Below are 21,193 nucleotides of genomic sequence, written 5' to 3' on the forward strand. Positions count from 1 at the left end.
AAGCTCTCACGATGAAAATTACGAGTGTAATATGGACCTATGAACGAACGTGTATGTGAAGATTGTGTGTGTCCATCGAAGTAACATGTTGATTATCTTCGCGCGATAAGAAGCAATTATTTATTATCTTTCGAAGCTTCATCTTCTCCACAACTTCCATTCGCTTAGAAAGTAATGGACCGCACGATCTTTGTTAAACGTTAAATTCACACTATGCGCGATTTTTCTGTTTGGCAACTAGCCGTATGTTGATAAGAGCCAACCGTATTATTTACGGTCCGACACCGTTTTCGCCGAATATAATAGTTGCAATGGGCCAATCGCGGTGCTGATAAAAAATTTCGCACAAAGATTAGTAACTTGCAAGTAACCGCGACCTGCTTTAGCTGCATTACTTGTTATGCCTTGCTCTTAGGCTATTTTTGTCGCTATTATACGATGCCATTTACTGCAGCGTGGCGTGCAGTAAGAGAGACGTTGACAATTCAAAGTAACCCCTCTACTGAGCTGCCGCAGTCCCTAGCGTCTTTCCGTAGGTATTATACATTTCTACCGTTGTTGACAACGATTAATGTGTCAGATCGACGATGTACAAAATTCAGCATCATTCGTACATAACAAGGAAGAAGCAAAACTTAAGTTATCAAACAAATTGAATGTATTTTTCCTGAATATTCTACACAAAATATTAAATCTTTCTGAATAACTGTTAAATATAAATAAACATATGATAGAAAGTAATACAAAAACTTCAGTATCCTTTCTAATTTACTCCTATCGCACATTTTGTGTTATAAATATGGCTCTACTTCAATTATACATTTTACAAAAGTAGCAATATTTTTTAATTCTTTATGTCATCACGTTTTATATATATCACGTAAAAGTGATTTTAAAAAATACTTGTTTTTTTGTCAGATGCTATTAATAGCATTAAAGGAAATGGACTGTTACAGGAAGCACGTGCCTTGTGATTTAATTTAATATAATATACGTGACCCAAAGACAAGGTCTACAAAACGTTGTTATTTGAGGGAGAAAGAGTGTTTTGCTACGTGGTTGGAGTTCCCGTGGTTGCTGCGCGTCTGAAAGCAAGGGTGGAAGCTGTGGGGCGCACGCGAGGGTTTCGATCGATGAAAGCCCCACCCCAATAATACAATCTGACGGGAAGCGGAGGCAATGTCGCTGATCCGCTTGCGCCCGGCTAGACGGATACTCGAAGCTGCGAACGGAAGACTGCGAGTTTTCAAATATCGACACACAGCCTAACTAATACGTCCTATTTGATATATATTATACTGTAATCATATATATTATGTAGAATTATAATAACACGTACAAAGAGATTATAGCGAAGCAAATGAGACGTTGATGGCAATATTTTTCAATGGACATATAACAATTACTAGCAATTCTATCCATTCCCGTTTATTTACGATATCGCTGTACTATAATATCGCTAAAATAGAATATAGACAATAATGATTGCGCGATCTGTATTATACGGACTTGAAACTTGTAAGTAATATTTTATCTTAATCTACGTCTACCTCAAGTCCAAGTACTGCTATTTGTACTCATATAAATGCGAGCGTGGGCGTAAACCGTAAAAAATATATTGACAGTACCATTAGACTGGCATACCCACTTGGTTGCTCCACGTATTTACCGAGGCTCATAAAAACCAACAAATTCCATCGAAGCCCAGGAAGCTGAATAAAAATTAGGAGCGTTTACCTTCCTTGGTCTGAGAGTCGTTATAGGTTATCCTCTATAAGGTATCCTCACGTATGATGCCCGCGTGTCTCGTAATTGCGACGTCTCTAAAATTACCCCTTATATTGCTTTCGATCAACATATTCGCGCGCTACGAGACGCGTCGCAATTATTACTAACGGGTTAGCAATTCCGTTAACAGCGATATTAAAATGCCTTAAAAAATAAAATCTTTTATTTCGCAAATCAACTTTAAACCGTGTTCTCGAATTCGCGCTACTTATTTATCTCCTATGCATAAGTCTTCACACATAAACTACACGAGTAATATGGCGCTATCAAATTATATCGATTCACTAAAGTTTTGTTTAAAATGTTAATTTACAATAAATCTAAAATTCTAAAATCTAAATGCAGAAAGTTAAACTTATAGTTTGCTACTAATATGATAATGGACGGAATTTAATTAATAAATTATAATCTTGTTTCTTCTTGGACAATAGAAAAGTAAGCGCGTGCGGCTTATTTCAATTACAGGTCCAAACTTAAATAGCTAACTGCGGTTAAGATTATTGATTTCAAGCTATATCGACCGTCTTTTCGCCCTCACCCCAGTGCCGTGCAATGCGGACGGTTCCGTTGGCCTACTTTAAACGTCACGTCATAGCGTTTTTACAATCGCGATTGAAAACCGTTTCGCAATTTTACACAATCAATAACAAAAAAATCAATTCCGCGTTCACGTTGGCGTACGGTGCGAATCGATGTCGTCGTCGTCATAACACAGCGCGCACCAACGTCTATTTCCATCAATTTCCGTCGCGCTACCTCAAAGCGCTATCGCAAAATTGCGATCTGGAATTTTCGCATGTGCGCATAGTTATCCCGACTTGACCGACGCGAATGAACGTATAGGCCAAGGTGAGCGAGCCAATTTCAATTTGTGGTAGATCGCGGGCGTGATAAGTTTTCCATTATCTCGCGCGCCGAGATTTCGCGCGCGGGAATTGCCGCGGTCCTGACTGACGGTCGACTGTATCGGCGTTTCTCAAGTTTCACGTAAAAGGCCGACTTCATCTCGAACGCTATTCGAGTGCGCAACTCGAGTTTCTAGACTTCGGTCGCGATTTGAATATCGGAGCGTCATTAAACCGGATAACGAGAAACCTGCCCGCCGTCGCGGATACGAGCGAGGAGCCGAGCCTTATTCGCATTGTATCGTTCAATTTGCGGATGCGCCATAAACCTTCTCTGGGTTAAACGGCACAATGTAGAGAATCCAAGCTTTATTATTTATTCCCCTTATGAATATCGTGAGTGAGTTAAACGAGCAAATGCATTTTATATGGAAATATTTAAAAACGCACAAAATCGTCACGCTTGTCGGCCTCGACGTAACGTTGACGACAGCGTGGGAAAGAGGCGAGAAAAGTCTATTAGGGATCGCGAAGCGCTCTTCCGCTCCTGCGACTCGCGAAAGAGACTTGTGGAGAGACGCGAGATCGATTTATTGCCTGTAGTAACGGGCCGGCACTCCTCCTGCACAATGTCGTCGCTATATCCAAGTTTGCTCTCCCGTCTCCACTTTACGTGTCCTCGCTCGTATCCTTTTAACATTTTTTGGAACACACGTCATTACCTTGTCAATATGCGCGAGAAAGAGAAATAGAGTAAAAATACCATTCAGCCATTATGTGATAATTATTTAATCAATATGGTGCACTAAATGTGCCAGATAAATGCAACCGGATCGATTATGACGGGGGACTATCGTTAATTACGTCTCTCGGTATAGGATATTCGTCCACGCGGAAAATTGCTCCATTTACGAGATTGCGCGTACTTTTTATATCGATTATCCGTTGAATTTGGTGAGCGTGTTTTCCGAGCGATTGATACATGGGTGCGACTTTAAGACGTTGCGTTAATAATCTGCGAGTACAATCGCTCGACTTCTACACCCGATGAACGCGATAACGCGCGTAAATGTCGCGATTAGGATTTTCGCGGGAAAATCGCATATGCTAATAGGACCGGCGGTATTTCGCTGTTCGTTGTTACGTGATTTCGTCGCGAAGTCAATTACACGGTTAAATTAAAGTCGGCGAGCAAATCATCGTACACTTGACGCATTCAATGCAAATCGCCGGGCCGCGTTCGAGCCGCGGGACGTGTAGATAATCCATTAATGCACGTATGAATGTCACTTTGGATCGCGCATAACTCATCCGGGTTAAAGTCTCACCGCCGAGGGCGAAAATCAGTATCGATGGAGATAAAACGCGTCGACAGACAATCTGGCGACGCGAGGCGAGCGAGCATTATTACCCGTGTATGCCACGAAATGCCTCGATCGGGTATACGGTAATTACCGGAGACACGAGAAAAGTCCGCGGGGACAGAAAGCCGAGCGCACTGATGCCTGAAATTTAACGCCAATCGCGGTAACGCCTCTTTTCTGTTATGCAAATCCTGCACACGCTCAAGTCGCGCAGGTAAGACCGCCGTCGGACAAAAAACGTATCTCTACGTGCTAACACACCGAGCAAATACACTGAAAATCCGCTTAATCCGAAGGAAGCGAGATTAGATGATGACACGTGCAACGCAGTCGCCGTATTTCATTCGCGATCCTATCGATTATGTAATCCAATGCGTTACTCAATTTCTAAACGATCATTAAATGAAAATTGTGTTGATATATATCAGATATGTATCAAAAGAATAATCTTCGATGACAAATCTAGATAATAATGAGCAAAGTCAACCAGTTAGAACCTGTGTTACCTGATGTGTAAAGTTGTGTACCCTGTTCCTCAATAAGTCTCGATATAATTGATAGAATTTTTATTCTGCTTTCTAATTTTTCCATACCGAGTTTTAGAGTTCCTTCAAAAAAAATTCCGATAAAAATTAAATATAATTAAATAATAAGGTACAAAATTTTCAGGAATCTGTCAGTGTTTTCAAAACTTTCTAAATAATTCCTCTAATGATAATTCTTAATATTATTCGAGGGAGGGGTTCTTAAATGATTGTTATGTAAAGATTTTAATTATTATCATGGCATTAACAAAGTATATCAGATATGTGTTGATGCAACGTCATCGAGGGCGCTTTCAAGAGAACGTTTCGGGCGCGGAAATGACGGTGTGCATCTATCTAATTGTAAGTGCAGCGTAATTTCCTACGCGCGTCGCCCCGCCTCGTAACAAATAGACAGCTTTCCTAAAGCACACTTTCTACGTCTCTATTATTCGACATATGATCCATCGGGAAGATCATTTATCCTCCGTAGCTTATCGACTGTCGAACGAATTAAAATGTCAGCTAGCGGAAACAGTCGTTAATCTTCAATGTAATTTGGGGCGTCAAAATAACTCCGTTTATTTCCTTGCCATTTGTGCGTAACTTTAGGTAAGTTAAATGCTAAATAGTATACCATATTACAGGAAGTTAACGGAATATCACGAGGTCAAGGATACCTAACTTCGCACGTGTCTGTTAAGAATGCGGGATTAGCAGACATTCGAGATACAATGGCCGTGCCTTCCGATTCAATGGAAATAAAAACGGCGGAAATGAAACTCCGAGTATCTACGCGTGAGGCGCGCACAGCGGATTCTTAATAACTCTCAAAAAAGGCTATTCTCCATGTTTCCGGCCATCTCGCTCTCTCGGTGATTAATGGATTGTCATTATAGCAGCGCTCAATGTCTCTATTATTCTCAACTATATACATCAATCTGCATGCGAAAACGAGCAGCTCGCTGCTCACTATGCTGTTCCACCATACTAATCTTTTCGCGGGTCAATAAGTCGCTTCTTTTTTAAACGGTAATTTGTAATCGCGGGGTTACTTACATTCGTTATGTTTCGGAATTTGTCTAATAACGCTTTTAACCCACAGGTACGCGAACAATTGTTCCTCAACGTAATTACACGCAGCAGAAGAATGAGTAAACGTACATATACTGTGTTGCAATAAAATGTTCAATATACGTTTAAACAAAAAATAGTAAGTTTTAAGGTGGTCCTTTCGCGGACCCAGTTAGTCAAGTAACAGTCCGTCATGAGGTAATTGAAAACAAACAGTGACAAACATGACACAACATCCCAATAATTATAATAATATAACATGATTTTACACGCACGATTTAATAGTATTTAATTATTTACTAATTAAAAAAATATCACAATAGTAGTGCGGTTGGACTCGATTTAGGTTAGGTCAGGCATGACAGTACGAGTAAAACAATATACGATTGGATCCACTACTTATTTAACCTCATATATCAGAGCAAAACATTCGGCAAGCCCTTATTTTCAAGGTATGTACGAAATCCGGAAACTTCAGAGAATATTTTAAGACATGAATAATATATGTATTCATCTGATCGCTAAGTACATGTATTATTCGTTGAAAACCTCGGCCGTGGCGATTTGCATCATTCTATCTTTCTCGTTCATTAGATGTAAACAAGGATAGAATGACAATGGCACGCTCCGCGAACGCACATTTAGAATGACTTATTTCTTGTAAAGTGTCGGTAACCTCACTTGATTTTTCGTATACACATGTCCCTTATTACTGTATATTTAACATATATCAAATTTAGGTACTTATCTAATACTTGTTCTCACGAAAGGACCACCATAAATATGTTTTAAAATATGTAATAAGATTATTTTTTGTTTCAATAAATTGTAAATTATAAATTTTGTGAAGTATTTATGTAATTGTGATTGGTGCAGAATATAATTTTTATAATATTATCTATGCATAAAAAATTTCTATATTAAATATAATTTTTAAAAATATTAATTACATGTGTTTTCTATTACAATATAAACCCAAGTAAGCTAAAGTAAAACTTTCACAACAGTCATATCTCTCTCTCTCTCTCTCTCTCTCTCTCTCTCTCTCTCTCTCTCTCTCTCTCTCTCTCTCTCTCTCTCTCTCTCTCTCTCTCTCTCTCTCTCTCTCTCTCTCTCTCTCTCTCTCTCTCTCTCTCTCTCTCTCTCGTTCTCTCTCCAATATTTTTGTAATAGTTCTATTTCTATTCTTAAAAACTTCTATACTATGTGTTAAAAAATAATAAATGCAAATTGTTGCGTCCAAACTCATGCATCCTACTTGAAAATTACGTTGACACTTTGTGAAACGAATTGATAAATAGCTATGTCGCTCGACTTCCAACGAACCGAAGGTTCGAAAAGAATCGCGAAAAATTCGGCCTAACAAACTGTACCTTCTTCCGGCGCAGTAACTTCCAATCGAAATGACTCATCCTGTTCAGCTCGTTAGCCTTTTCTTATTCTCTTTCCTCGTCGCCGATTCCGTTCCTTCGTCCTTTCTAACCGTCGCAAACGGATGAGAACGAGCCTCGCTTAACACTCCGGTCAATTTATTCCCACGGCATATGCATTTGCGACGCAACTAGGTTTCGGTCATACATCTCAGTGGAGCAAACGACGGCGGCGACGACGACGACGATGGCGACGACGACGACGACGACGTAGACGAAGGGCAGAACGACTCGGCTCGGAGTTTGCATTCCCAGCACGGCATTCCAGCATCGTAGCGAAACGGCCGTTCTGAGATCCTCATTGTTCTCGGGACGCGCGCTCGAGGATACGTGCCATGTCCTTGGCGTGGACAGCGGCATCCGCCCACCTTCGAACGCATGCACCGGAGATAGCTAAAAACCAACCGAGAGCGCGAGAATCCGCTCGAGAGCCCGTCAAGGTTCCAAACGGGATTTCACGTTCTGAGAGAGACGCCTCTGACAGATGGACGTTCGTGAGGAGCGGAGCACAGCAGGTTCGTATATCCAGGGCCGCCCCAGGGAAAAGAACCCCCGCCCTTCTTACGGAGAATCACAAAACACAGTCACGGCTGTTACGTGAACTACTACATTAACGATTTAACGATTGTCTTCGCGCTACGAGCGTATCCCTTAAGATCGCGTTGATCGCGAAGATTCCCGAGGTGTTTGACACGGAGCGGCTCAATAGAGGAGACGTCATCCTGTCGAGTGGCACTTTACATACGACACACAATATACACACGCGTACACACACACACACACGCACGCACGCATACACGCAAGCGCGCACAACGAAACCTGATTCTTCAACGAAACCCCCCCCTTCCCCCGTCGCAAGATTACTTCGTAATTTTCAGGAAGATTTACACGGCACTTCGGGACGCCCGCGCCGGTGGTAATCCGGCGACGCCGAGAGAACCGGGCTCCACCTCGCCGAAGAGGTATTCATGTCCGTGAAATCCGCATACTCGAGTTAACACCTTCCCGCGCGCAAGTCATTCAAACACTTCACTCTTTCACGACTACACCCGCCCACTTGGGCTCAAAAACGAGTCAACGCCTTGCTCCGAGACGTCGCGAAGATTTCGGACCCGCCGCGCGCTGCCATTCCTTTCCCGGCCACCCCGAGAGCGTAAAACTGAAAAACGGTATTCGGGCGAGTCCCTCTCGGAGCAACTCGATGAGTTCACCACCTGGTAATCACCTCTTGTCACTCGTGACGGAACGGAAAACTCTCGAATCGAGGACCGTTCTCTCTTCCCACGCGATTAAGGAACGATTTATCCGAATTCGGGCCTCAGAACTGTTTCATTCCTGCTAGTTTTCTACCCCTAATCCTACCTCAACGAAGGAACACTCTGGACGCGCACAAACACCCGCTCAGGTTCTATCGACTGACCCGATTCCGCGAGCGGCGCTGCTAAACGCGCACGTTTAAGCGACGCGTCCGACGCATCTCTCTCGCGATGCGCCAAGTGTATCGCCCGCGCGGAGCCACGCACGAACAGACGACAATGATGGTGATCGGCGCCGTGAACGACAAGGTTTGAGATGCATCTTAACGCGAAGGATGCAGGACGGCGTACTGTCAAAATACCCGTCAGGCGATTCCGCGAACGAGAACGAGAACGCCGGGGAACACGGGCATGCGTGATAACGCTTCCCTCTCGCCGTCGTCGTCGTCGCCACCGACGTCGACACGGGGATAATCGAACTCCCCCGGCGTCGACTTCCTTCCCTGAATGAAAATAACGCGGCGTGCGTGCAACGATCTAGCCGGATAAAAGCATTATATTCTCATTTTTCTCGTATATATGTCTCAACATACGGACGTGAAAATGGCGGATCACGGATGGATCGCTCCGGTTCAACGCGTTGATTATAGTTAGTGTTACCTAAGGCAACTATAATGCAGCGCGAAAAAACAAAGAGTTTATGCGCAACAACATTGCAACATATGTATATGCGGTAATAGAATAATTCATCTCGTCTCGAGATTATTGTACCGCACAGTAACACGGTAACAAATAATGCTTGTGCGATTTGAACGTGACGATTGACATCGGCATACGACAAAGGCGACGGAACTTTTGACCCGCCACCATGAAAAGACGGCAGAGTCCTTAATATACCGTGAATAAATCGCAAATGCACGGACAAGGACCCGGCCACCACATAGCACAACAAGTCGTGTTTCATTAGTCGAATCCTTCTTCGAATTCGAGACTTCGCGACTCGCGTCGTCGGTAATTGAATGCCTCTTTCATCGTGCGCTCGAATTGCCGTGTCACCGATCGGACATCGATCCCATCGCCGCGGCGCCGTGTCACGCTCACGACATTGCGTTTTCAGGATCGTGTTAACAATTATAAAGTCTAAACGGATGCAAGCTGATTGACGGCCTTCTTGCGCGGATCGGTCGCCGTTGAAGTCGAACCGACTGATCAACAGGCGTAAAATTTCACATGAAACGTACAATATCTCGAAGTAGATTTCAAGGTGTAAATAATCGCGATCCTTGCAAGTGTAAAAAGGAAAATAAAAACCGATAAAAATAAAAATGTTGACGTTTTAACGAGCCACTTACGGTACTTTGCGAGCAGTAAGACAGATTCGCGTGTCTAATCGTGTTTCACGGATGATAGAGCGAATGAAATCTGTTACCCGAATGCATTATTAAATATAAAATATCCCATAGATGCACGAGTAAAAATTGATAGGCTCGAGATGTATTCGCTTAACATAGATCGTGCGAGAATTGGGCCGCGGCGCACACGGAAGGAAAGTGCTAGAAATAAGCACCGTAACAAATTCGCGAGTAAAAGTGATACTTATTGGTACTTCCGTTATTCCATCAAACAGTCAATTCACGTGCGTGTATACGCCGTACATAGAAATTATAATTGGTATAATTTCAACATTAAAAAAGATAGGAAATTGTTATGTTTATTCGTAGACCTATTAGAAGTTAGCCCCCCACTTTTAGAATTAACATATTTTCACGGTTGTGCTGAATTGTGCTAAGTTTGTGCTATATACATATATTGTGCTCGAATATTATAACCATATAATATGAAAAATACGAAAAAAAATTAAAAAAAAACGAGTTTTTAGGTCAGCCCCCCACTTTTCGTTTTTTTTCAATTTTTTTGATTGTGCTGAGTTGTGCTAACATTGTGCTAAAATATTATTTAAGAAAAATACGAATTTATAATATTATATAATATTTTATAATATTTAATAAAAAACAAAATATGTTATTTAATAAAAATAAAATAGAAATATTTTTTTAAATTTCTAGAAGTATTATTTTACAAGTGTTTCTTTCGCGATTTGTCTTTACATGTTCAATAAAAAAATTTTTTATATTAAAAATTTCTTTATCTAAATATGTATGTTACGAAAGGGGAGATCAATTTAGATTCATGTTTAATTTATATATTAATATGATCGAATCTCTATATTTGTAAATGCAATTTTGGTGTAATTTTTCTTCTTTTAATTAGAGAAAAAAATAAATAAAAAATAATTTTTCTTTTGCTATATTCTACTCCATTTTCATCAAACACGCATGAATCTATTCTTATATTCATCTTAAAATTCTTAAATTAGGTTGCATCTTGTTTCTACTTTTCTTCAAAGTTCATTGCACTACCTCAAAAAAAAAACGTGTATCCATGTATATGATGATGTGTATAATGTATGTGAGCGTCTGCAATGTATCGAGCTCGGGCCCGTGGGTTTGCTAAGCCCAAATGACTGTGCAAACCAGTCATCCCTGCGGGAATTGCAATGCAACTGCATTTATATAAGCAGCCTGGTGCCACCTGTTGGTTGGTGCTTGTACCAGCGCATCTTCTTACGTTTGATCAACAACGTAGAGCTAACAGAAATGCACGTGTACGAATAAATATTGTTAGAAAAAAAACATTCAATATTTTTGTGTATGCGTATTGTTCAAATAGACACCTTAATTAACCATCAAAAGATATTTCTTTCACATAGAACAAAAAATTTGTAACGGAAATTATCACCAAAAATACATAAATTATCCTGCGTTTTCCAAACATAGTATATATGTCGCAGGGATTTTGTGTAATTCGTTTTTCTGCAAAATCCCTTAGAAAATTCACAAAAACCAGGATATTGTAGAATATATTAAGAATATTGTATGAATAAATAAAAAGTACACAATTTTTTACTAGAAAACTTTAGTAATTTGCAAAACCGTAGGTTCTGTCAATGAAATTGTAAATTGAGATTTTCATTAATTTATATTTATAAATTATATTTATAAATTATATATATATATATACTATATTTATATTTATGTTATATTTATCATTTTTATTCATTCCACAATGTATCGGTTTTTTTCAAATTTCTTAGGAATTTTGCAAAAAAAGAATTACACGAAATCCCTACGCGACATGTATATTTCAATTTTTCAATATATTAATTAATCTTTTATGTACGAATTGCGCATATTGAGTATCGATATCTATGCATATCCGTCTAACGTTTTAAACAGTAGATCTACGAGTCAGAATCTCTCGTCTCATCCAAAGTATCGAATTAGTATTACGCAAAAAACTAGAGCGTCTCAGCAGGATCAATGCCCTCGTATATGTGGCGAATGTACCGTCCGATTGTACAATCGCGTGCAATAATTACAAGCGCGCATATCACTATACATATTTTACGATTAATAAAAAAGAATTTAAGTAATATAAAAACTAGAGTAAAAAAAGTACATTTTATTATTACCTTATTTTACAATTATTACCTCGTATCAAAGAGAAAAAAAAAGAATAACTTTCACGTTCAAGTCGATGGTTAATACTTATTTCTCTAATTTTATTAAATATGTAATTAAATGTATGCAAACTATATATAAAGCATGTAAATGGACATTTCAGATACCATGCAAAACTAATATGATATACATATATTAAGCAATTTAAAAATTCTTTTAAAATATAAAAAACTTCAGAAAACATATTAAATATAAAAGAAAGAAAACGTATCAAGTCTTTTTTCTCAAGAATAACGTTGTCGATTCAATAAGATTCGACATCAGAAATACTAATATTCTATAAAAGTAAAGCAATAAAAATATGAATATAAAATAATATAAAATAAAAGATAAATAAAATCATAAAAAATTAAATAAATTTACAAAAATAATAAATTGCAGATTTAACTTAAAATCGATTTTTCTCTTCTAGAAAAATCTCATGGGATATAGTCATCGCGAGACAAGTAACAAGATCAATGCAATATACATACAATGTATTGTATATTATGTAATGAATAAATCAGGCACACTGGTGTAGGTTGTGTTAATCCCTACATCATTTTAAGCGTTGTACTCGGATTGCATTATTTAATAAATTAGTGTGCATGTTATCGCTTTACGTCAGGGCCTCGCGGCGTGTCAATTGTTCATGGGAAAGAATTTCTTTCACATATTCCGCAATATCGTAGTCTAGGAGGTGAGAAACATTTGTCGTTCTCGAGCGATAGTGAGCTTAGGAAGAAAAATAAGAGACTGTGCGAGGCAACGAGGAAGCACGCGCGTAACCATGCATTATTTATCGCCATCGCTCAGGAAGTTGTTAGGTGGAGCTATAAAGCATTGCATTCGCGAGAGAAAAAGAGAGAAAGAGAGAGACACACCTGGATTTCTTGGCGCGAGGAGCTTCTGCTCCGTGAAAAAAAAAAACAAAAAAAAAAGAAAAGAAAAAATGTCCGCAACAAGTACCGCGTACGCGAGCACAGTGATCGCGAGCCGCGCGTGTGCACTTTCAGCCGCCAGAAAATCTTCGAGTTCGATCTATCATTTCCCAGCGGCTGATATTGTTCATGCGAGCGGCTTCTTCCGGCACAACGCCTATCATTTATCAGGAAACGAGAATGAGGCCCTGTACTTTTGAATAATTATTACATCCCAGACGAAGCATGCCCCTCGCGTGTGTATCGCTTTCACTCGAACTTCGAGTCACAGCTGGGCGAGGTCAGTTGTGCGTGTGATGATTGATCACTACTAAATTCGTACTTGTTGCACATCGTGGGCCGCGCGATGCCCGCTGATAATAATTACAAAGCAGTCCGCTGTATTATCTTAGATCTAATCAAAGCCACGTTAAAAAAACGGTGCGAGAATTACGGCCACGCTTCTCGGATTTGTTTTTAACCCTACATTGCTCATAATTCTGGTGTTTGAGATAAAAATAAAAACAGTGAAAAAATAAAAAAATAAAAAAAAAAGACTCGAAGCTTTAATAATTTATCAAATTATTCTTTTTAACTATTTATTTTCGTATAACTTTTTACGTAATTAATGAAAAGATCAATCTTTTCTCTTTATATATGTTATATTTCCTCTAACTATATATAAAACAAAGAGTATCTCCAAATATATTATTGAATTAAGTACTCTGCACACAAGCGATAAAAACAGATTTATTAAGAGAAACATTATTTTGCTCGCAAATTCTAGGTCGTTTAATGAATTTCATGCATGCTTATCGAGCGTCGTATCGTTCTAACATAAAAAGTCTCACGCGTTCTCGTCGCGACAAAAATCCATTGTGAGAAAATTAACACATATGTATCATTGAAGATAGTGGCATTAACGCGCGTATTTTCTATATTCTATGCAAACGAGACATGCGACCGCGGAGTTCGTCGCGATAAGCGTTGCTCGCATGGTGCATCACGAAGAATGGTTTTTCGGTCGCGAGAAGTCAACCCGACACATCGTTAACGGTACACGCCGCGGATTACCGTAAATGAAATTGAATAAAGATTGAATCGAGAAGCGCGCATCTTCGCACGCTGGCGATCCGCAAGGATATTCGGGAAAAGATAGTTATCGCGTACAGAACCGGCGCGGCGGCGCGGCACTCCGGAATACAAAAGTATGCGTGCGGTATAGTGGTACAGCGCGGGATAAAACACCGGCGCGGTCGCACAGTTTTGATAAAAAATGTGCGAGCCGTCTCGAAAAACACGATGGTTTATTTCCTCATTCCTGCATTCTTCAGAAATGCTTATAAAAAGAATTCTACGTACTTGCCGCCAGAATGTCAAATTACCGAATTTTTTCTGATGATTCCGAATTTTTCATGAGGTAGGCTTGCACTACTTCGGAGTACGTGACTTCATGTTATTTATCAATGTCTTATTTCGTTATCTTTTCATCTCTATTATTAAAATCAGAAAGTGTAACAATTATGAGAAGACCGAGGAGAAGACAGATAGTTATATCAATTTGTATGTGTTCGTTACATTTAGAGGTTTATTTCACCAATTTCATATAACGCGGTAATTAATCAATTTTAATGTGAGAAATATGTGTGTGCGTGTGTGTATATTCGCGTATACGATCTGACGGTATAATGAATCGTGTGAATGCGTACAATCATACCGGGTCATGTATCAAGTGCGTCGCCAAATACAGTGATCTTTATAAATTAATATTAATCGCGCGTCTACTCATCTCCGTTATTGACCCGTAGTAATTATTAATTATTACTCATGTATAATTAAACTTTGAATGATTGCACGTCTTTCTCTGCGAAATTGTTCATTATCTAAAATTGACTATACATATGTAATTACTAAGTTATTCATATTGTAATATGTTGTTCGTAAATTAACTTTATAATATTATCAAAAATATACTGCAAATTTTGTGATAATAATAAAAATATTAAATACATCCAAATAAGCATTTTACCAAATAATTAAGGGAAATAAAAATTTAAATCCACTTAAGATTAATTACCATATCCTAATAAGCATACACACACACACACACACACACACACACACACACACACATACCTACCTCCATTTATTTACTACTCCATTCGCTTTCCTCTTTTTGTGAACTCTACTTCTCTTTCTATAATACCATGGATTTAGAACAATGGCCATTCCTGTCATGAAATTACCCTCGTTGCGATTAAGGTTTTTACGTACAGTTCCGGAATTGGCACGGCGGAATTTCCGTTGACAAGGATTTCTCTCGGAAGGTTGTCATACGTGCGTTAAAACGATGCGAAAGGAACGAGCGTATCTGCGGTGTACTTTAGAAAATGGTTTCCACCGTAATTAGGGCACGGAATTCTAAATCGTTTTACTTGAAACACGCTAGATCCATCCAGATAGGAGCACTTTCACGTTTTTGCTCAAACTGAACGGCACTCAGAAAAAGTCATATGAATTTCCATGACTTAGAAACGCGTGACGCTTCAACATGAACGTAATGGCTGTAATGGCATTAAATTCACGAAGACACATGTCTGTACCATCGATTCACGTGTCAAATCACTAGTTCTGATGAGTATGATTTCTTCCTTATTGAAATCAAAACATAACGTTCCAAAATACATTATTAAATAAATTAAAATCCAAAACCCCCCGACGCATCAAAATAAGTGTGTAAAAACTATAAATTTAACTATATTAATGTATTTAACTATATTCATTATTGTATCGTTGTGCAAAAAATCATAAATTTCAATTATTCCATACTTGCAGCATTTACACTGTTTTTTCTTGTATATTATCATGTATTTTTCTTATATATAAAAGAAAAATGTAGAAAAAGTTTTCTAAATAGAGAATTAAAAATTATCACAAATGGCCATCACATAAAATCACCCATCACATATCTATAAATTAATATCATCACTCTGAGACAAATTTAGATACCGATAAAAAAGAAAGGAAGAAAGAATTACGCTCGCATAAGATATCGTTATCGTGTAACAACACAATAACGATATTTAATCCAGGCAACAAACCGCAACGCAATGAGTGACAGCTTAAAGAAACCTAGCTCGGGAAAGACTCATTTTTAATTTAGCAGAGTTTAATTCTGGGACGTCGTTTTTCGATGAAATTTGCACGTTACTCTCGTCACGCAAACTCGGCTGTCTTGAAATGCGCTTGTTTAATTAACGGCGAAAGTGAATGAAATTCCGCGCGGCGCGTTGAAACGTAAAATAGAAATCATCGGGCTATAAAATAATATTATATGACGCAGAATAATAAATATATGAAAAAACCAGAATTAAAATCTGTCAAACTAAACATTCACGAACTTTACTATAAATAAACATTCAATTTCAATATAAAATTATGTAAACCATGTTATTTTAATAAAAAAAAAAAAACAATAAAGATATTAAAAACTTAAAATTCAAGGCATATCTGTTTATGTTTTCTTAAAAAACAAATGCTTTACTTATCAATACTTATTTAAAGAAAAGTTTTAATGGTAAAAAATTGTATACGTCATGATTAAAGTGACAATGATAGAAAAAAGAAAAAAGACAAAATATCGTGTATTATATAAATTGCAAGACAAATTCCGGTTTCAATAAGTATTAGGATACCGAAATAGATCAACCTCCTACGTGTCGATGTAAAGTCACGTTAGCAAAAGATTATATGCTTCTTTAAGAGAAGAGAGCCGATAAAAGCGGGATACAGTTTACATCGCCGGTTTCGCGCTGGACCAAAGGAGAGGGAGAGCGCGAAAAATGAAATTTAAAGGACAAAAGGAAAAGCGAGAGAGGAGGAGAGGATGGCCACGGTTGTATTTATCACTCGGAGATCCCGAAGACTGCACAATGCGAAACACGAGAGAGAGCCAAGCGAGCGGTCCGTAGAAACGAGACGCGATGTGGTGCATGCAGGTAGATTTATGAGTGGCAATGGCGAAGGGGACAGAGACGGAAAGGGGGATGGAAATGCAAGGAAGGGGCAAAGGGGTCCAGTCGAGGAGAGAGAGACTGTGTTTGTGTCGCAGGTCAGCCGCGCGGTTCACGGTCACGGGGACCGACTGGCGGCCGGACTAGCCTAACGTAACCCGACTCGAGCAACCGCAAACTAAATTGCACCCTCGCATCTCCCTTCCTTCGTTCTTTTCCTAAACTCCCACCGTTCATACCTCCTGGCCCTCCCGCTGCCACTGACGGAGCACCCTAGTGGACCCCGACGTCACGCGAGCACGCAGCATTAAAATTTATTAAGCTGCTCTGACAAATGCGACGTCTGTTGACTGACGATCACACGGTGACTTCATCTTTTCATGTAGATTAATTGGGTAATAGCCCTTGCAACAAATTCGCAGTTTTTAATATATTTCGGAAATGCACAGCACATAATATACCTATAGTCATACACAATACATCAACAATAGAATATTTTAATACTAAAAACATAAGAACAAGTTCTTTATATTCTTGTATTCTTGTATTGTTTCTTTATATTAAATTAGAAGAACTTAGAGTGCGTATCTTTTGATAATTAATACATTTCCTATTTTTTTCATTGTACACTCAAAATCTTTAAAAATTATTAGTTTCAAGTACCAAACAGATTACCATCTGCTTTGTATATTTATAATCGCGATAAACTGCTTATACCATCGCTCTGTTAGCACGATCTTGTCGGGAGATTCAACAAAGATACTGTCAACGTTCAAGAGATACAATCTAAACAGTCGGCAATTATAGACTGTACGAAGGCGTGTTTGTCGCGAGCCCATTGCGACACGGTGATGAAGTCATCCGCCGATTGCAAATAGGGGATTACACTCGCTCTTACTTTCAATTATCTAACACCTCATATACCTTTCCGTTAGGTCGCTCTCTCACAATAAAGCGTATGTAAAATGAAAGAACAGTGCCTATCTATATTTAGTATGTCAAAATGTGTGACAGGATAAAATTAAATTTGTCTTTCCATCCAATTTTGTACAATATTTAAAAAATTAACACACATTGTTATTGCATATTTATTCCAGAAAAGATAATAATTTTTTATTATTAAATACTTGATTAACACATTCTCTGAAATATTTTCGGGTTTGTGCACAATTTGTGAATCACTGAAAAGCGAAGGACAAAATATATATATCTTTCACTGCTATTGCGGTAACGTGATGTAACAGCTTATTGAGAAACTCACAAAAGATAAGTGTGTGTAACAGAAGCGAGAAATAATATTAGATATTTGTGCAAAGCGTGACCGCCCGATGTTTGTTTAACATTTCATCTCTGGATAAAACCTCATTTATTACCGTACAAAAATCTTTTAATCATCTGAGTAACTGAACGCACCGTAAATTAAAGTGCAACATTTTCTCCCCAATCTATTAGCTTTAGCCCTATCCTTCCGTGAAATTTATCGGCCGGGTGTGTCTCATTAAATGTTGACCGGAATGGAATACAATTCGCCGATCGATCAAACGCACGAAAGTCAACGTTCGAAAGTCAACGATATAACCGCGTGTTAAAACAATGAAACGGAAGAAAAAACAGCCAGAATACATAGACGATAGCATTATCAGCAGAAAAAAATAGCAGAACATGAATTGCAAAGTTAAATGCAAATATATGTAATATTGTTATTCAGAAGTATGTTAATTATTAGTATATAAGTAAACTCACATTGTCGTGCCCGTATTTTTCATGTATCAATTAACAATTTTATTAATCGTTATTGTGATGTTTTAATCTGATTGACTGTTCAATTAATTTCTGATTATGTTAGAATGGCTAGTTATCTGATAAAACAAATCTATTTTCTAATTATAGTTACAGTTTTCTAATTACAGTCATTTCTAGTTATATAAAACGTATAATTAAGAAACTATAAATATCAAAAAATTAATGGTAAACGTGGCCAGTTATATTCTACAATAGAATGTTTGAAGATAATGATTTAAGATATAGAACACGATTAGATATAGGACAAGATTAATCATAATTAAATAATAAAAATTAAAAAGAGCGGATCCAAAATAAAGAATTAAAGAACAGTAGAATAACTTTCTCGATAATAACAAAATTTATAATAAAACCACTCGTTTTATACACCGTTATTGTTTCGATCACTTAAAAACGTTATAAATATAATGACCGTTGCAATTCTTGTGCATTGCTCGCGAGTGCTTTCCGCTTTGTTATTTCAATTATGTAGACTTTTTTCGAGTATCTACCTATCTGGAGTGATTATCGGCCGCACACGACGTGCGCCACGCGCTTTTACGAAGGTCAGTATATCGTGGCGTCATGCAATTATTAGAATGCAACTGCGGCTAATATCAATGTGGTAATAATAATTGGATAATTATTGGTAGGAGCAGCCACGTTGCTGCACCTTTTCCAACTTTTTGTACCGTTACTGTAGCTCGATTTATCATGATCGACCAAATGGTAACGCGTTCCTTAATCGTTTCCATCGGGAAGTATAAATGAATGCATCGATGAAAAAAAGTTTTCTATGCATTTACATACTACATGCCTTTAGGTTTGCTGCTTTTTTTCTCAATTGTAACCCGAATAAAACATAAATGCAAATAAAGCAAATGCAATGACGTAGCAATTAATAAGAATATGAAACAATGATATGAAAAATATTATAATATTCTGGAAATATCAGTAATTAATTTAAATGTTGCTATATCGGTTATTATATCTCAAATTTTTGGATGAGAAATAATTTTTAGAGAATACGGTATTGTTTATTAAAATTCTACAAGACTTATAATACTTGAAGAGAGCCGCGTCCAAATCAATTAATAGAAATAGATATCATTATTTGATCTATTATTTTACTCGGACACATTATTTTACTCTCTTCAAGTGGAAAGGTATTAAATGACGCCGTCTGCACATCGCATATAACGATTTCAATAAAATTAATAAAAATAGATGAATTTTTCATCAAACAACTAATGTTCAGTCGTGAATACGTAGTTATTTCTTTCGCAATTAAACATCATAAAATATTTCTAAGAATCGTTCGTGGTAAATAATTGGCAAGGAAGACTTTTCTAATATTTTAATTAATTCTTGACGAAGTCAAGAAAAATGCCCGCGAGAAATAAATAAAATCCAGGCGTGTATATGTGTACACACACACATCCCAGTTACGGAAAGGACTGCTAACGACGGTAATTATCAATTGAAAGCGAGTTTCCGCAGGGCATGGAGCGATGCCTAATTGCATAATCCGTATGCTGCCGCGATCGTACCGCGGTTATCCGGCACTAGAGTCCAGCCGCAAACTATCAACCTTGACGATCCGAGGCAGCGAGGATGCGCGTTCGCATTTGCATTCGCACGAATATCGGCCGACCGAACAAACCTAAAAATTACGCATTCACAAAACCTCTTTAGGAAATGAAACAAACCGATGAAAAAATGAGAACAAAAAAAGATACAAAACGTGTATAATAGAAGGTAGGAATTAAACCTCACTCACTTATTAATTTCTTAAATGGATTAATATAATCCCCTTTAAAATTCACTGATTTTAATTCAACTATTAATCATAATATTAATGTGAATAAAATATTTAATAATAATATGTCGATTAACATTAATAATTTTGTGCTATTAATTTTAATGATAATCATTCATCCTTATGATAAAATGTTACGCACATTTTCAGCTGTATTCTATTTCTGGAATAAAATGCAGCTTGCAAACATCAGGGTCTTTTTCTTCGAGCTTCCGCACATGAAAACTTAATCACGGTCTTCTCCGATACGCATCCATTTACATCCGTTTACATCCGCGTAAAAAATAATAGTTATGACCGAAACGAAAGCTGATAAACGCAAAGGCCGGTCGCGTCTTCTCTCTACGATCGCAACAAATCTGCGCTTCATGCGTGCCTATTTCAAGCCGGGGCGCTCGTAGCATTATTATTATTCATTCTTTTAAGCCCATTTATTTCAGGTTTACAGAGGGTGCTTATTACGTTCCCCTCCCCCCGCAATTAAAGGATTACAATCTACGATGTCGAGTTCTTGAAAATACAGCGCCGTGGGCTCGAAAGAAAGCCAAGCGCGGTGATGCAGCGCGCGCACGTATACAATAGAGATGCTCGCTCTCGTCACGGGCACTTTCTACATTTTTTTGCGTTCAAAGAGAAACAAACGTAGCTTACTATACTTGTTAGATGTGAGGGGAGGGGGAGAAAGACGAAAGGGTCCGGTCGGGACGTAAGTGGAGTAAAAAGATACGCACGTAGTGCGAGGATCGCGGACTCGCCATGTGTATGAAGTTATAGCACCGTCTATTTATTTAAAAAAAAAAAAAAAAAAAAAAAATTGG

General features: G+C 38.1%; 1 protein-coding gene and 1 long non-coding RNA gene across 2 annotated transcripts in view; one reads left to right on the forward strand and one right to left on the reverse strand.

The window, feature by feature from the left end:
* Window positions 1-21,193, reverse strand: part of LOC143896615 (uncharacterized) — a 292,658-nt gene that overhangs the window by 269,948 nt on the left and 1,517 nt on the right. The window lies entirely within an intron of this gene.
* On the forward strand, window positions 4,024-6,438 carry LOC143896642 (uncharacterized). The gene is made up of 3 exons (XR_013256721.1): window positions 4,024-4,211; window positions 5,169-5,553; window positions 5,627-6,438. It is a non-coding gene; the product is annotated as an uncharacterized LOC143896642 (long non-coding RNA).

This window comes from Temnothorax americanus, unplaced genomic scaffold, assembly GCF_048541705.1.
Source record: "Temnothorax americanus isolate GAGA-0224 unplaced genomic scaffold, ASM4854170v1 Scaffold19, whole genome shotgun sequence".
NCBI lineage: Eukaryota > Metazoa > Arthropoda > Insecta > Hymenoptera > Formicidae > Temnothorax > Temnothorax americanus.